Below are 15,740 nucleotides of genomic sequence, written 5' to 3'. Positions count from 1 at the left end.
GCTCCTTGAATTATTGTCTACTTAAGCTTTACCACATTCCTTTCCTTCAACTCCCTTGTTGACCCTCTTCAGTCTGGCTTCTGTGCCCTCCACACCACGTAATCTGTCCTCACCAAGGTTGCCAATGGCCTTCTCCCCTCCAAATCCTAGGATAATTTTATTCCTCACCCTCCTTGTTTTGTCAGCTGCATCTCACTCTGTCAACCACCCCCAGCCACTACTTGAATGTTTTCCACTTCCAGAGTCCCTTCTCCATGAATCTTCTCTCCTCTGTAGAAAACATCAACTTCTCCTATGTCCTCTATAGTCATCCTCAACTCTGCTCTCTCTTTCACTCCCCACATTAAGATTATCTCTCAGTCTTGGTGCTTCCAGATCCAAAATATCTCAAAGATGTGACCCTTTCTCACTCTAGATGAAACATAGAAACATAGAATTTGTCAGTAGATAAGAACCACTTGGCTCATTTAGTCTGCCCCTTTTTGCAAAAAAAAAACTCTAATTGACACTCTTTTCATTTCCTGTGTAGACTTCTGCAACATCTTCTTTTCTGGTCTCCATTTTACTAGCATCTCCCCACTTCAGTTTATCCTTGACACTACTGCTCATCTCATTTTAGCAGCATGCATAGAGCAGATGACCATCCTCACAAAAGCGAAAAAAGTCCTATTGTATCTTAACAAACTAAAATTAGACATAGCCTTCCTTCAGGAGACATACCTTGTACCTCTAGCCTTCCTTCAGGAGACACACCTTGTATCTCTAAAGGTGCTTAAATGACATATGCTAAAAAGGAAGGTGTTGGCCTTGTTGGCCAAGCAACTTCTCCAAGTGAAAGTTGTATTTACTATTATAGACCACGATGGTCGTTACCTCCTCTGTGAAATAGTCATAGCACGTCACCAATATCTCCTTTGTGATGTCTATACTCCTCATGTATATTCCAAGGTATATTTTTAGAAATTGTTGTCAGCTTTGAGTAGTTTTATTTATTTATTATTTGTTTATTACCAGTTATTTATACAGCGCACACATATTCTGCAGCGCTTTACAGAGAATATTTGGCCATTCATATCAGTCCCTGCCCCAGTGGAGCTTACAATCTATATTCCCTACCACATGTACACAGACACATTCACGCTAGGGTTAATTTTATTTGGATCCAATTAACCTACCAGTATATTTTTGGATTGTGGGAGGAAACCGGGGTACCCAGAGGAAACCCACGCAAGGATGGGGAGAATATACAAACTCCACACAGTGGGAGCCATGGTGGGAATCGTACCCATGACCACAGTGCTGTGAGGCAGTAATGCTAACCATTACACCATCCGTACTGCCCGTTTTAGTAACATTCCTCTTACTGTATGTGGCGATTTCAACTTGATCACCTCAACATAATTTAATAAACAATTTCTGAATAATGGTGGGGGAGAGCCCCCAAAGTATAGCATGTCAATGTTTATGAGGAGATTGCAACTGTTAGATGTGTGAAGGGTGTTTCATCCAGTTGATCAGGAGTTTCCCTGCTTAACTGCTGTTCACGGTACAATGGGGGTAATTCAGACCTAATCACTAGGGCGCGTTTTTTGCATCCCTGCGATCAGGTAGTCGCCGCCTACAGGGGGAGAGTATTGTGTTTGTGCAGGTGTGCGATTGCTTGTGCTGGAGAGCTGCACAAACAGCAGTTTATGCTGTCTTTGCACAGCCCAGGACTTACTCTGCCGCTGCGATGATCGGAGCTTGAGCTGACGTCAGAAATCCTCCCACAAAACGCTAAGTTTCCTCCTGCATTTTTCCGGACACTCCCTAGAAACGGTCAGTTGCCACCCACAAATACCCTCTTCCTGTCAATCTCCTTGCAATCGCTGGTGCGTGCGGAATTTTCACACCATCCCATCGCTGATCGGCAATCCCCGTTACTGCAGTCCATCGCGCCTGCACATTGCGGTGCATACGCATGCGCAATGCAGACCTGATTGCAGCCTGTGAGAAAACGCACAGCAGCGATCAGGTCTGAATCGACCCCAATGTCCTGAATAGATCATATGCTGACTTCCACAAGTGTTTTATATAAAATCTCACAAGTAGTAATGGAACCTATCTGTATGTCAGACCATGCTCTTATATGGCTTGACTTTCCACTGATCTAGATAAAGACCCTATAGAACATGGCACTTCCCATGTAACTTGTCTCAATCACTGAAATTCCAACAGAGTTGAGGCAGCATGGAAGAAGCATAGACTGAATAATTTATTCTCGGCTGAGGATAATACGAATTTATTTTAGTATGTCTCAAATGTAGTAGTTTATGGCAATATTATTTTGTATATCTCTTCCCTCAGGAAATGTTTCTCAGAAGACCACCTTAGGCCCAACAAAATTTAACTGAAGGTTTTCAAGGTTATCAAATGTCCTCTACCCCAACATATAAAGCTAAATATTTAATTTCCAAAGCTCACTCCAATGGTCTATTTGCCAAAATGTATTATTCCTACTCCTTCCACAAAGATTACAGATTCCATAAATTTGGTAACAAAGTGTGTAGACTCCGAGTCCTTACCAACTTATCATGAGGTTCATACCCACTAATGGTTGTTTATCCGTTCAGGTTACTCTGTAGCACATACACAAACTCCAGTGCACAAATCGCTGACTATCTACGATTAAAGATTTTTATGCAGCTTTATGTTCTCAACCCCCTACCAACCCCGACAATGTTTCACAGGTCTCGGAAGACTTGGGATCTATGTTGATGGCCACTATAACTGAATTAGAAATACAGCAGGCTATTTCCTGATCAAAACCTACCCCCCCTAGAATAACCCCAACACTTACAAAATTATATAAACACATTCTAGAACATATTTCAATTCAGCCATGCTAAATGTACTACCTAAACTAGGCAGGGACCTGAGCAAACTTGGCTCATATAGACAAATTTCAATACTTTAGTTGGGATCGGTATGAAATCCCGCCAATCATAATCCCGACGGTCTATATACCGACACCCATTGACCGATGGTCGAAATCCCGACAAGGTCTAAATACCGACACGGACTAAATACCAACATGTAAAATACCGACAAGGTCTAAATACCGACATGTAAAATGCCGACAGGTCGAAATACCGACATGCATTTTTTGATGTTTTTTTGTGTGTATGTCGACATAAATCAACATGGACACCATATAAAGTGTACCGCGTCCCCTCGCATGGCTCGCTGCGCTCGCCATGCTTCGGGCACGGTGCCTCGCTGCGCTCGGCACACTATTATATTCCCCCTCCAGGTCCACTGGGATGGTAAAGTATGAACAAGTCGGTTTTAATGAAAAAAATCATGAAAAATTTGTGTCGGTATTTCGACCTGTCGGCATTTTACATGTCGGTATTTAGACCTTGTCGGTATTTTACATGTCGGTATTTAGTCCGTGTCGGTATTTAGACCTTGTCGGGATTTCGACCATCGGTCAATGGGTGTCGGTATATAGTCCGTCGGGATTATGATTGGAGGTAAAGTGACTGCATCCCCTTTAGTTAAGACTAATTCTAAACTCTTAACCAAAATTTTAGCAGATTCACTCTAACCCTTTTCTAATACAGCAAGGAACTAGGCAGGGATGGCTGTTTTATCTAAAATCTCACAAGTAATTCTGAAGTACTGGATATCACATTGCCCTCCAACGCTCACAGCTGTTATTCAGATGTTACTTAGATTACTGTATTATGGCCCTCATTCCGAGTTGTTCGCTCGTTATTTTTCTTCGCATCGGTGCGATTTTCCTCTAACTGCGCATGCGCAATGTTCGCACTGCGGCTGCGTCAAGTAAATTTGCTAAGAAGTTTGGTATTTTACTCACGGCATTACGAGGTTTTTTCTTCGTACTGGTGATCGGAGTGTGATTGACAGGAAGTGGGTGTTTCTGGGCGGAAACTGACCGTTTTATGGGTGTGTGTGAAAAAGCGCTGCCGTTTCTGGGAAAAACGTGGGAGTGTCTGGAGAAACGGGGGAGTGTCTGGCCGAACGCTGGGTGTGTTTGTAAAGTCAAACCAGGAACGAAACTGACTGAGCTGGTCGCAATGGCTGAGTAAGTCTGGAGCTACTCAGAAACTGCTAAGAAATTTCTATTCGCAATTTTGAGAATCTTTCGTTCGCAATTCTGCTAAGCTAAGATTCACTCCCAGTAGGCGGCGGCTTAGCGTGTGCAATGCTGCTAAAAGCAGCTTGCGAGCGAACAACCCGGAATGAGGGCCTATGATAGGAAGTCAATGCTGCCAGAGGTTGAGAAGCATGTGATTGGATGTTACTGTATATGGGGACCATGGCCCTCATTCCGAGTTGTTCGCTCGGTATTTTTCATCGCATCGCAATGAAAATCCGCTTAGTACGCATGCGCAATGTTCGCACTGCGACTGCGCCAAGTAACTTTGCTATGTAGAAAGTAATTTTACTCACGGCTTTTTCATTGCTCCAGCGATCGTAATGTGATTGACAGGAAATGGGTGTTACTGGGCGGAAACACGGCGTTTCAGGGGCGTGTGGCTGAAAACGCTACCGTTTCCGGAAAAAACGCAGGAGTGGCCGGAGAAACGGTGGGAGTGCCTGGGCGAACGCTGGGTGTGTTTGTGACGTCAACCAGGAACGACAAGCACTGAACTGATCGCACAGGCAGAGTAAGTCTGAAGCTACTCTGAAACTGCTAAGTAGTTAGTAATCGCAATATTGCGAATACATCGGTCGCAATTTTAAGAAGCTAAGATTCACTCCCAGTAGGCGGCGGCTTAGCGTGTGTAACTCTGCTAAATTCGCCTTGCGACCGATCAACTCGGAATGAGGGCCCATATACGCAGTGAATGCGGACTCCCAGTCCCAAATCTTTAAGCGGTTCAAAGATTGGTTTATACATAGAAGATTGCTAGAATCATCATAGCCTTTAGCTTCTTTACTTTCAGCAATACTTTTGGAGGGTTTAGGTATGATAATGAGAGAATACTGACTGACTGTTCATCCACCATATTGCTTAACGCAGTTCTGATTTGTTCACAACAACTTACTTTGCAGGTTTAGTTTTATTATAGGATATACTCTTCAACTTTGACGCAACAATGGACATTAACGTTGGAACATGCATAATGTAATGGACATGTGACTTGCATGATGTAATGGACATGTCTACTGGAATTGTGATTGGCTATTTATGTAACATGTTGTCTTTGGAATTCTTGACCAACAACACATCTCCTTTTATTCAAAACTGTAACTGAGTTAGACAGCTGGATTTGAAAAGTTCTTGGTATTGTCCATTTCCCACTTTTGTAATGCTTTTATCACCTTATGAAAAACATAATAAATATATTTCACAAAAAGATAGGACAATTGTTGCTTACCCACCAACAGGATCCTTTGCATCTGGTAAAACATGTTCTGCGCACGTCCTTTTCACATATTGGGTCTGTCTCTGAGATATTCTGTTCAGCCGCAGCAGTCCGCGGAAGGCTGTGCGGCCCACTGGTTTTCCGTCTGCAGCCACAGCTGTCATCAATAGTATTAGGACTACTTCTTTCTGGGTGCAAAAGATCTATCAAAAAACACACATCCATCCACATACCACAAATGAGTAATGAAGTTGGCACACATGCCCACAATACTCCAATAGCACTCCCATGAGATGGATCAGTGAAGTACCATCGCATGGTACCTACTCCTTTGCCACCAAAAAAGTGGTCCTACAATGGACAGAGCAATCCATCTGCACTTTCAGTCCAAGGCACATGCACAGTTTGCAGTTGCTTCCTGCGGTGCATGCACAGTTTGTAGACAGCTGTGGGCAGGGCCGGATTAAGCCTTTGGGGTGCCCGGGGCACTTTAGACAGGGGGGCCCCGGTGGAAGGATGGGGGGGGGGGGCGACTGTATATATGATTGTATATACCTCCCAACATGACCCATTCCAGGAGTGAAAAAATGCTCTCTACCTGGATTTTTCTCTCAATATATGATTGTAGTCACCTGTGTTGACCTATTTCATTGATAAGAAAGGTGTTTCAACACAGGTGGTTGTAATCATAACTCCAAGAATTTTGTCCCTTCTGGAATGGGTCATGTTGGGATGTATGGATTGTGCACATTACATTTAGCCCAATGATTTATATTAGCTTTAAACTAATAGTTTAATAATACCTGGGTACTGTTTAGAGCTCCACCTAATTGAAAGACAACTATTTTATAAAATGTAATTATAGTGGAACAAAGACAACTTAAACAACCTTAAAATACACATAGAAAAATAAAATCTATAATTTATCTTGTCACATGCAAAAATAGCAGCAGTCTCTACTATTTACACACTGGGACAGGACTCAGGAGGACTCTATTTGTGTGTGTGTCTAGAGCTTCATTAGAAAATAAGTTACACAGGACTCAGCCACCCAGGTGTGGAGAGAACTGTAAGTGACACATGTATTCCACCCTGTGTCACAGCTCTCTCCACCCTCCTATCTCTTCTCTGGTTGGGAAGCCCGGTAGATAGTTCATGAAATCTGATACTCCTGTGTCTCTGCCTGCACTGCATACTGTCCAGCTAGCATTCTGGCTGTCTGGTTCTACTGTTGCATAAGTGGGAAAGCTAGTGATTTCAGTGTGCTCTGGCCGGGGGGCCCCCTGACAGAGGGGGGCCCGGGGTACAGTATGCCCTGCATCCCCCCCTTAATCTGGCTATGGCTGTGGGAATGGTCTGTATTTGGACTTTCCTCCTACTCAGAATGAACCCCAATTTGTTGATACAGTTATTTGTGCTGAATTCAGTAATTGCTGAGAGGGCTTATGTTAAACATCTGTTAATTAATTTAGTCCATACAACTGTAATAATATACTTATTAAGTGGGAAATTTGGGAGAAGAGCATTCTGTACAGTTCTACCAAAACTATCTTTAGCAGTTCTGCAGCCTAATGAGGCTGACTGGTGACTTGTTGATTTCCCTTGAGCAAATAAGACTTTGATGCAGTCCCTGGGAGAGTGGTTAGCTGATGAATTGACAAAAGCTAATCAGCTTTATTGGGAAACAGGTTAAGGGCAGCCAAGTGTCAATAATTCTCGTCCTGACCCCCTCATCCATTAAATGGAGCTGGATGATTACAGCCTGGAGACCCTTTGTATTCTGCACTGAAATTGCTTTCCTAAACTCACCATTATTAGTAGTCAATGCGAGCGACTCATTTACACTGAACATCCCAGAGATGTCACATTTGTCATGTGGCTTTATGTATCATTTCCTCATTTACAGAATGTCTCCGGACAATGTTTTTTCAGAATTACTGGCTCCATGCCTTTAGTTTATTCCCTGTTGCAAAAACAGCTGTCCTGGACAATTGATACATAACATTCCTGTTTTGCATAACCCAACAAAGTCAGCTTTTAAACAACTGTTGTTGATTTTTCGCATTGATTTAAATTTAGTGAGTGTGTTAATATTTACCGCATGCAGGAATATACAATATAACTCTCAACATATAAACGCCAGCAATATTTCTAAAAAGCTGTTGTTGCCATTTTAATGCTACTTTACAGTACAAAAAGGCTGTAAACTAACTTAATTAATATGTGACACATTAAAGCTAAGCTTGATTACCTTAAACATGTGAATCAATATATAGGCTGCCAGATTTTACAAAGGGCTGTTTATGTTTTGCAAGGGTTATATAGCTCCTGGTCTTAATAAGTAATCCTATACAATGGTATAGATTTCTTTTTTTTTTTTTTCTTTTCTTTTTTTTTAGCAGATGCTATGTGTACAGTTTAATTAAATGGTAAATTAAGCTTTAAAGTATCTGGAAAGTATGAGCTAATTTGGACCTTACAATCCAGGGACTGGATCAATGTCTACTGTCTCCTGGAATTTATAAGATTGATCGGTAAGTGAGTCTTCTACATCTGCGGTGTAATGAGATATTTTCAAAAACTACACAAGACGTTAGACTATTTCAAGCATTGAATTCTTTACAGTTGTAAAATGGAGAGGCCGCCCAGATGAGCTGAATGGATTTTGAAAGCTATCTTTGGCTAACCAGAGAGATAAAACCACTGTACCTTCAATTAGTGTCCGCATAAGAAACTTCATTAGCACAGGTGCTCACATTGTAAAAAAAAAAAAAAGTGGTGACAATTCTAATAGTTAACACTTTCTCTGCCAACGCGGCCAGGCATGGTAGGCTTACAAATGTAAATAGTCGATGCAGTTAATTTGCTGGCTGTCGGGATCCCGGCGGTCAGGATAGCGACGCTGGAATCCCGACAGCCGACAATGCTGATAGACGTAATCCTGGTGCACAGACGCTATTCCCACTCATGGGTGTCCACATCACCAATAGAGTGGGAATAGAACCTGTGGCGAGTGCAGCGAGCCACCAAGTCCGCAAGAGGACCCTTTGCGCTCCCCCTCGCTGACGGCATTCTGGTGGGTGGAATGCTACTGTCGGGATATAGACCTGCATGTGCGCCTTATGCAGTACAATATGATAAGTGCTGGGCCGTCTTAACAGCAGTGTAGGCCCCTGGGCAAAGCAATGCACTGGGGCCCCTACCCATCCTCCAGGGATAGGGGTGGGGGGTGCTATTAGCGACAGCTTTGATGTCCCATGGTAGGGTGTGTTCTATCTTCCGCTCAGCATTTAGAACCTGGAGCTGCAATTTCTGCTAATTACTCCTTTACTGCACAGATGGTCGGAGATGGGGCAGGACGGAGAACACTAAATTGTAGAAGGAGACATTGGGCTGAGTGAAGGGGCCTGGGACATGACTTCCAGGGTGGTAGGGGATGTTTAATATGAAGAACAGGAGTGGATAGTGGAGTGGGCTTAATATTAATAATTTTCAGGTGGGAGGGCAGCTTGCTTGACTGCAGATATCTCCAGCTCCTGGAAATAGATGTCTTAGATTTCAATGGGATAAAAAAATTAAAGAGCCCCACCTTTCAGGATGTACCGGGGACTTGGGGATCATGAGTACAGAAGCCAAAGCAATCCACCAACAAAAATATAAAATGCATACTAGGCGTGTGGAGCTGGAGAGGGGACCAGCTGCTGGAAGGCTGATATCTTTGGTTCTGGGCATAGTAGTGACAAGCTGCCAGGGTCCACCAACAGGAGAGAGTCCCAGCTTTATGAACATATCCTCAGAAAAACTCTAATATCCCTTACACATCACCAATGCCGGATCCCACCCGGGAACTGGAAACTGGGTCCTTCCCAGGTGGGATCTGGCATTGGACTCTACAGCAGGCTTCCCTGACATGGCAGTATGCCAGGCGGGTTGCAATAGTGGCGGGGAGGGGGGGGGGGGGGGGCGGACGAGGCACTGGGAGATGAGCTCATCTCTGCGTCGCCTCTCCCTTGGGTAGTGAACGGGTCCCGGGTCGCATCGACCCGGGAACCCATTCATGCTGCCACTGACCCGGGAATAAAACTGCTTTATTCCCGGGTTGAATTACCGGGTCAGGTGACCTGGGAATACAACCATGGCCCCTTTCACACCACACACCGACCCGCGTCGACCCGGCAATATGCCGGGTCGATACCGGGTTATTTGTGCGGTGTGAAAGGGTTATTAGTCAGACAGAACCCAAGATATCTGTCTGGAAAGAGCAATTAATAGGCTTGGATGAGGACTACTGTTTTGTAGTTGGATATTTCCAAGTTCCCAGGACCAATTTTCAAAACTCTGGTACCCCTGGAAAAAGGGGACCCTCAGTTATCAGCCTTATACTTCTGGGCCCCTTGGGCCAGAGCCGACCCTAGGCATAGGCCAACTAGGCAAATGCCTAGGGCATTTGGAATGCCAGGGGCACAAGCAGATTCTGCTGATTAAAATGATATGCGGCATGCCTATATTCTGTGAGTGACAGTGACTGTATCTGCATACGAAATGCTACACTTCAGTATATTCCTGGAAATTACTGTAACATAGAATTTCATATGCAGATACAGCCACAGTCGCACACAGAATATAAGGTTGCATATCATATTAATCAGCAGAAGCTGGTTGTGCATCATAGCCATATAGCAATGCAAATGAGATGCATTTTTGGCAAAGAAAGGCATCTCCTGCTGCATGGTGTATTGAGGCAAGATGTATGAGGACACATCTGTATCCAAGCAGAGGCACAGGTTACAGTATTAGTGGCCGTGTGAGTGCTGTGTGCGGTGGGTTGGTTGTGTAATAGTGTTCGGTATATGTGTAAGGGGCATTATGTGTGTCATGTGTATAAATGCATTTATAATGTGTGGCATATGTGTAAGGGGCACTATGTGTGTCATTATGTGTATAAGTGCACTTATAATGTTCGGCATATGTGTAAGGGGCACTATGTGTGTCATTAGGTGTATAATGGCATTAATAAAGTGTGGCATATGTGTAAGGGACATTATGTGTATAAGGGCATTAATAAAGGTTGGTATAATGTGTAAGGTGTATGTTTATAAGGACATTAATAATGTGTGTCATATGTGTAAGGGGTGTTATGTATATAAGGGCATTAATAATTGTTGGTATAATATGTAAGACGCATTATGTTTATAAGAACATAATAATGTGTGTCATATGTGTAAAGGGGCATTACTGTGTGGTATTATGTGTATAAAGGCATTATTGATGTGTGGCATTATGTGTATAAGGTGCTCTACTGTGTGGCGTAAGGTATAGAAAGGGCACTACTGTGTGGTCTAATGTGAAAAAAGAGTAATATTTTATATAGTGTGATGTAATGTGAACAAGGGGCATTACTGTGAGGAGTAACGTATATAAGCTAACGTGGTACTACTGTGTGCTGTAATGTGAATAAGGGACACTATCGCATGATATTAAGTGAATAAAGTTGCATTACTGTGTGGCGTAATTTGAATTGGGAGTACTATTGTGTGGCCATGCCCCTTCCCAGCAAGGACATGCCCCTTCCCAGCATGAACCTGCCCCTTTGTGGACTGTGCGCCGAATGTGCGCACTGTTCTTATTTAAAATATAGAAGGATAGAGCACCAAAATGAGGACTGCTATGGGTGAGGGGTGATGGTGCTGGGAAATAGGAGCAGTGTTAGAGGTGGAACTAGCGGCGGTGCTAGGGGGCACCAGCCAAAAATTTGCCTAGGGCATCACATTGGTTAGGGCTGGCTCTACCTTGGGCAACTACTCATTGAGCTCATACAAAAAGATGGCCATGGTTAAGTGCAGTTAGTGCGTTCAGTTCCCCAACATGTACTATATTCAAGCACAATCATATTCCATGCTCCTTTTGTTCTGTCGCTTTTTATTATTTATTTATATAGTACCATTAAGTGTCTATAGAACTGTACAGGGAAATGACAATGGCATATAAAAAATATATATATAAAAGTACAGTGGGGAAAAAATGAAACAATGGTATCGGAATACTGGCAGCAGCGGCATCCCATCATTCAAAATCTGATCTGGGTAAGTATTTTAACCCTGCTCCTACTGCAGACCAACCCTAATTGTCCCCTCCAACAGCCAAACCCTAACCCCCCCTCCTGCAGCCTAAGCCTATCTCTCCCCCTAGTGCATAATCCGAGTACTTACCATTGAGATTCTGACCATCTGGCTGCCACTGCGATCCTGACCGCATCCCTCAGGTAGAGTAGCATTCAACGGTCCAGTGCCCTGAGATGACTGGAAGAACAAATCAGTTATTGAGTGCACTATAAACAAGGATAGTGCAGGATGAGAACCAAGAGGGTGGAGGGCCCTGCCCTTGAGAGCTTACAGTCTATGGGAATGAGGGTAAAACTGGAAAGTGAACTGGGCAGTTATGAGGAGAAAGGACAGAGGGCAGTGTTAGGAGGTCTGGTGAACTTTTATGAATGTGTGTATTTTCAGTGCATGTTTAAACCCAGTCTGGGCAGTAGACATGCTGGTAGGGCGGTAGAGTAAGTTCCAGAGGAGGGGGCAGTTTGGCAGAGTCTTGAATGCAGAAGGTAATCAAACCAGAACCAAAGAGACAATAAGACGTGTGAGAGGAAGTGTGGATTGAGATGAGTTAATCTATGTAGGATGGGGATGAGCAATTGAAAGTGACGGTGAAGAGTTTAACTGTATTCTGAAAGGGAAAGGGAGCCAGTCAATGTGTTGATAAAAAGGAGAGATTGAATCAGAGCAGTGACAAATGAAAAAGAAAAAAAGAGAACCTGGCGCTATAAAAATTATGATTGAAGTATACTTATATTTCCATTAGTTCAATACCACACTCCTTATTAGTAATTAAGCAGCAGGAGAGCTCTGACTTGGGGTTTGCAAGTCAAATCAAAACACCTGCGTTACTTACCAGGTGTACCAGAAACACTACAACAACTATCCCCCTGCGCTATATTAAAATGTACAATATGGCTGAAAGTTCAATAATTCCAATTCACAACAAATTTATATAATATATAGATTAATAAAAATTTACTTATTATAAACTTGACCGGTCAAAACAATAAAAATCACATACAACATTTAATAATCCTATAGAGGTAGATCCGAAATTATTATATGCACATAAATATATAATATGCTAAAAGTCAGTCTGTGGACTATAATTTGTTCACATATTCCATATACTTATTTGTAGTTTTAGCTTATCACCATAAATGCAGTTAGTTCCAGCATGGATACTTTATATCACAGTTCCTTTATCACTTGCCACTAGCAATACAATGTTGCAGTACAAAGCTGCTCCACACCGGAACCTTACGTGCGGCTTCCACAAGGAGTGTCAGCGAGGGAAAGTCCTATTAAACTAAATATTATATAAATTTGTTGTGAATTGGAATTATTGAACTCTCAGCCATATTGTACATTTTAATATAGCGCAGGGGAATAGTTGTTGCAGTGACAAATGAAGACAAGGGGAGATTGGAAGTTTTGTTTGGGTCCAAGAAAATTGTATCTCCTATAGCTGCATAACTTGAACAGGGTGGGTTGGGGAATGAGCTCCAACTGCCTCCATCTTACGGGAACTTAGGCTAGAGGTATCACATGTCTGGTCCAAGATTGTCATCGTCAGTGTAGCTGCAAGAGCGGTCATGAGATCTTAAACTGAAACGCCTGAATGGTTTCACATGGCTGCAACTTTATCAAATGTATAAAGGGACCCTGAAGGCGAGAAGGGAACAATAAATTAACTCTTAGACATTTTCAGTTTATGAAAACTGGGATATCCCGGAAGAGTTGGAATGGAGACAGTTGGAGATGAAAAAATGTATAATAATTAGTAATAATAATCTTATTTAGATAGCGCTCTTTCTCCAATAGGACTCAAGGTGCTCAACAGACAGAATGAACATAATTTAGTACAGAAACAATGAAGTACAGAAAAGCTTTTCAGAAATGACAGTAAGTGTCACGAACCGGTCACGAACCGTTGCAGGTTCTGGGGTCCGTCCGTTGCCGGCGCGGTTGCTCGCGGTGCTATGCGGCCGTGTGGGGATGCGTCAGGGTCGGTGGCAGATGTAATGCAGGTTCTGGGAGTCGGGCGTGCGGGGACCTAATGCTCGGAGGCACCTCTGTGTGTCTGCAGTATAGGAGGTGGCCATGTTGGAGACCAAATGCAGCACCTGTGAACACCTGTGGGTGTTAGCCAATCCCGTGCCTGTGCTGCCTATAAGTAGGCTGGTATTATTCCACTCTTGGCCAGTGCTTTGTTGTAGCTACTCTGTACCCTAGCTCTGTGCTCTCCCTGTGAATTTATGTGTGATTCCAGTGGTCCTGATATCGCCTCCGCTCCCAGAGGTCTGCCTGCAGCCTTCCTCACAAGTGATCCACCAGCTCCCTGCTGTGCTGTCAGTCAATCGCTCTCCAATTGGCAACAAGTGGATTCCCGGAGTCCCGTGAGAGGTTACCCAGTTCGTTAAGTGACTGCCTGCTATAATCACACAGCCTGTGGAAGTTTCTACTTAATCCTGGTCCTCGTTCACTCATCTCTCAGTTAACCCATTCCTCACCGTTGTCTTCTGCTGCAGCTCTTCACAGTGTTTCAATAATAATCTTCACAACCTGCAAGTACTTTTTTCAGTATTGTATATACGTTTTTGCATCATTCAAAGACAATTCTTCACAGCTCCCCGGTTCAGCCTTTAAGCGTCAGTACAAGTCTTCACAGTTATTCATCGTTGTCTATAATATCCAGTTAACACTTCTTTACAGTTTGGCACCAATCTTTGCTTCATATTGGACAATTCTTCACTAATCTTCATGCACGATTTATCTTATTCATATGAACATTTCTTCAATGTATCTTTAATACAGATCCTGCTTATCGTTATGCCATTCATTGAAGTATGTCAGTTTATATATGGTGTTTAATGATTGTCATTTAACTCCTTACTGGAATTGTAGCTTTCTAATAAATATATGAAAATGAACTTTCTTCGTCATCCCTGTTTCCACCATACTCCGGCACCAACACCTTCGGTTGGTCCAAGGTTAACGGATTCACAAAATAAGTCGGCCCTGACAGTAAGGAGATACTAAAGGGACATTAGTGAAATGTGTGAGTAAACAGGAAAGTCTTTAATATATTTGTGAAGGATTCTAGAGTAGGGGCCTCTCGAACTGTGCTGGGAATGTGCGGGGAAGAGAGTTCCACAGAGTGAGAGTCATATGGCTAAAAGCTCGACCCCCAGATGAATTCCAGGAGATTCTAGGTACTGCTAAAAGTCCTTCATCTACAGATCGCTGTAATTGAGCAGGGCAGTATGGAATCAGAAGCTTCTTCAGGTACTGTGGGCCCTGGTCATAGGCAAATGTAGGGGGGGGGGGGGTTAACCCTTTTCCTGACCACTTCACATTTTATGATCTAAATATGTTTGATATAGCCTATACTATAGACAATCTAGAGTGTTAAATATTAATACTGTATTCTATACAGTATATAAAAAAAAACCATTGTTTGCATTAAAGTCCAGGGTCGTTATTGGGTTTTCCTACCTCTCCCCCAGACTCCCATACTTGCCCCAATGTTCCGCGGAGTGGGAGATTGTTGATTGCATTTGGAAACCCCCCTCTTGAAATCCTGCGTATGCCACTGCTGGTCATGTAGTGCTTTGAAAGACAGTAAGGCAATAATTTCCAGTGGAGGAAGTGGAGAATGGGTGTTATGTGGCTAGAACAGGGCTGGTTGTTTAAAAGCCTAGCAGCTGTGATTTGTACCAGCTATAAGTGATGCAATGCTTTTGCTGGGAGACCAAGGTAGAGGGCTTTGATGTAGTCTAATCAATATGATACAAATACATGTATGACTTTAGGAAGTTCTTCAGAGGGAATTAAGTGTTTGATTCTGGATATTTTCTTCAGATGATAGAATGAGGATTTGATTGTGGCTGATATCTGATGTTTAAGTGGCAGGAGGGAGAGCGTTCAGTGAAGGTTTTGGCGTATCTATAATGGGGGCCCATACCGGACACCCTGCACCCATGGTTACTTCTCCAAAGTCAAATGTCGGCCCTACAGTAGCAGCACAAATCACAGGGAAAATAGTGTGGTGGCCATTTTTCCAGACATTTGCACATGTGCAGTTGAGAGGTCTATGGGAACAAGGCACAGGCACCATGTAGCACAGCTACGATCACTGACACAGACATGCGGGGGGACGCCCAGCACAGGACTAGTCCGCCACGCATGTCTGGGCCGGCTCCACCGCACAAGTACAAAAGCATCGCCGCTGCTTTTGTACTTGCAGAGTAACTCCCAGCCA

The sequence above is a fragment of the Pseudophryne corroboree genome, chromosome 5, assembly GCF_028390025.1.
Source record: "Pseudophryne corroboree isolate aPseCor3 chromosome 5, aPseCor3.hap2, whole genome shotgun sequence".
NCBI lineage: Eukaryota > Metazoa > Chordata > Amphibia > Anura > Myobatrachidae > Pseudophryne > Pseudophryne corroboree.
This window is presented reverse-complemented; position numbering follows the sequence as displayed.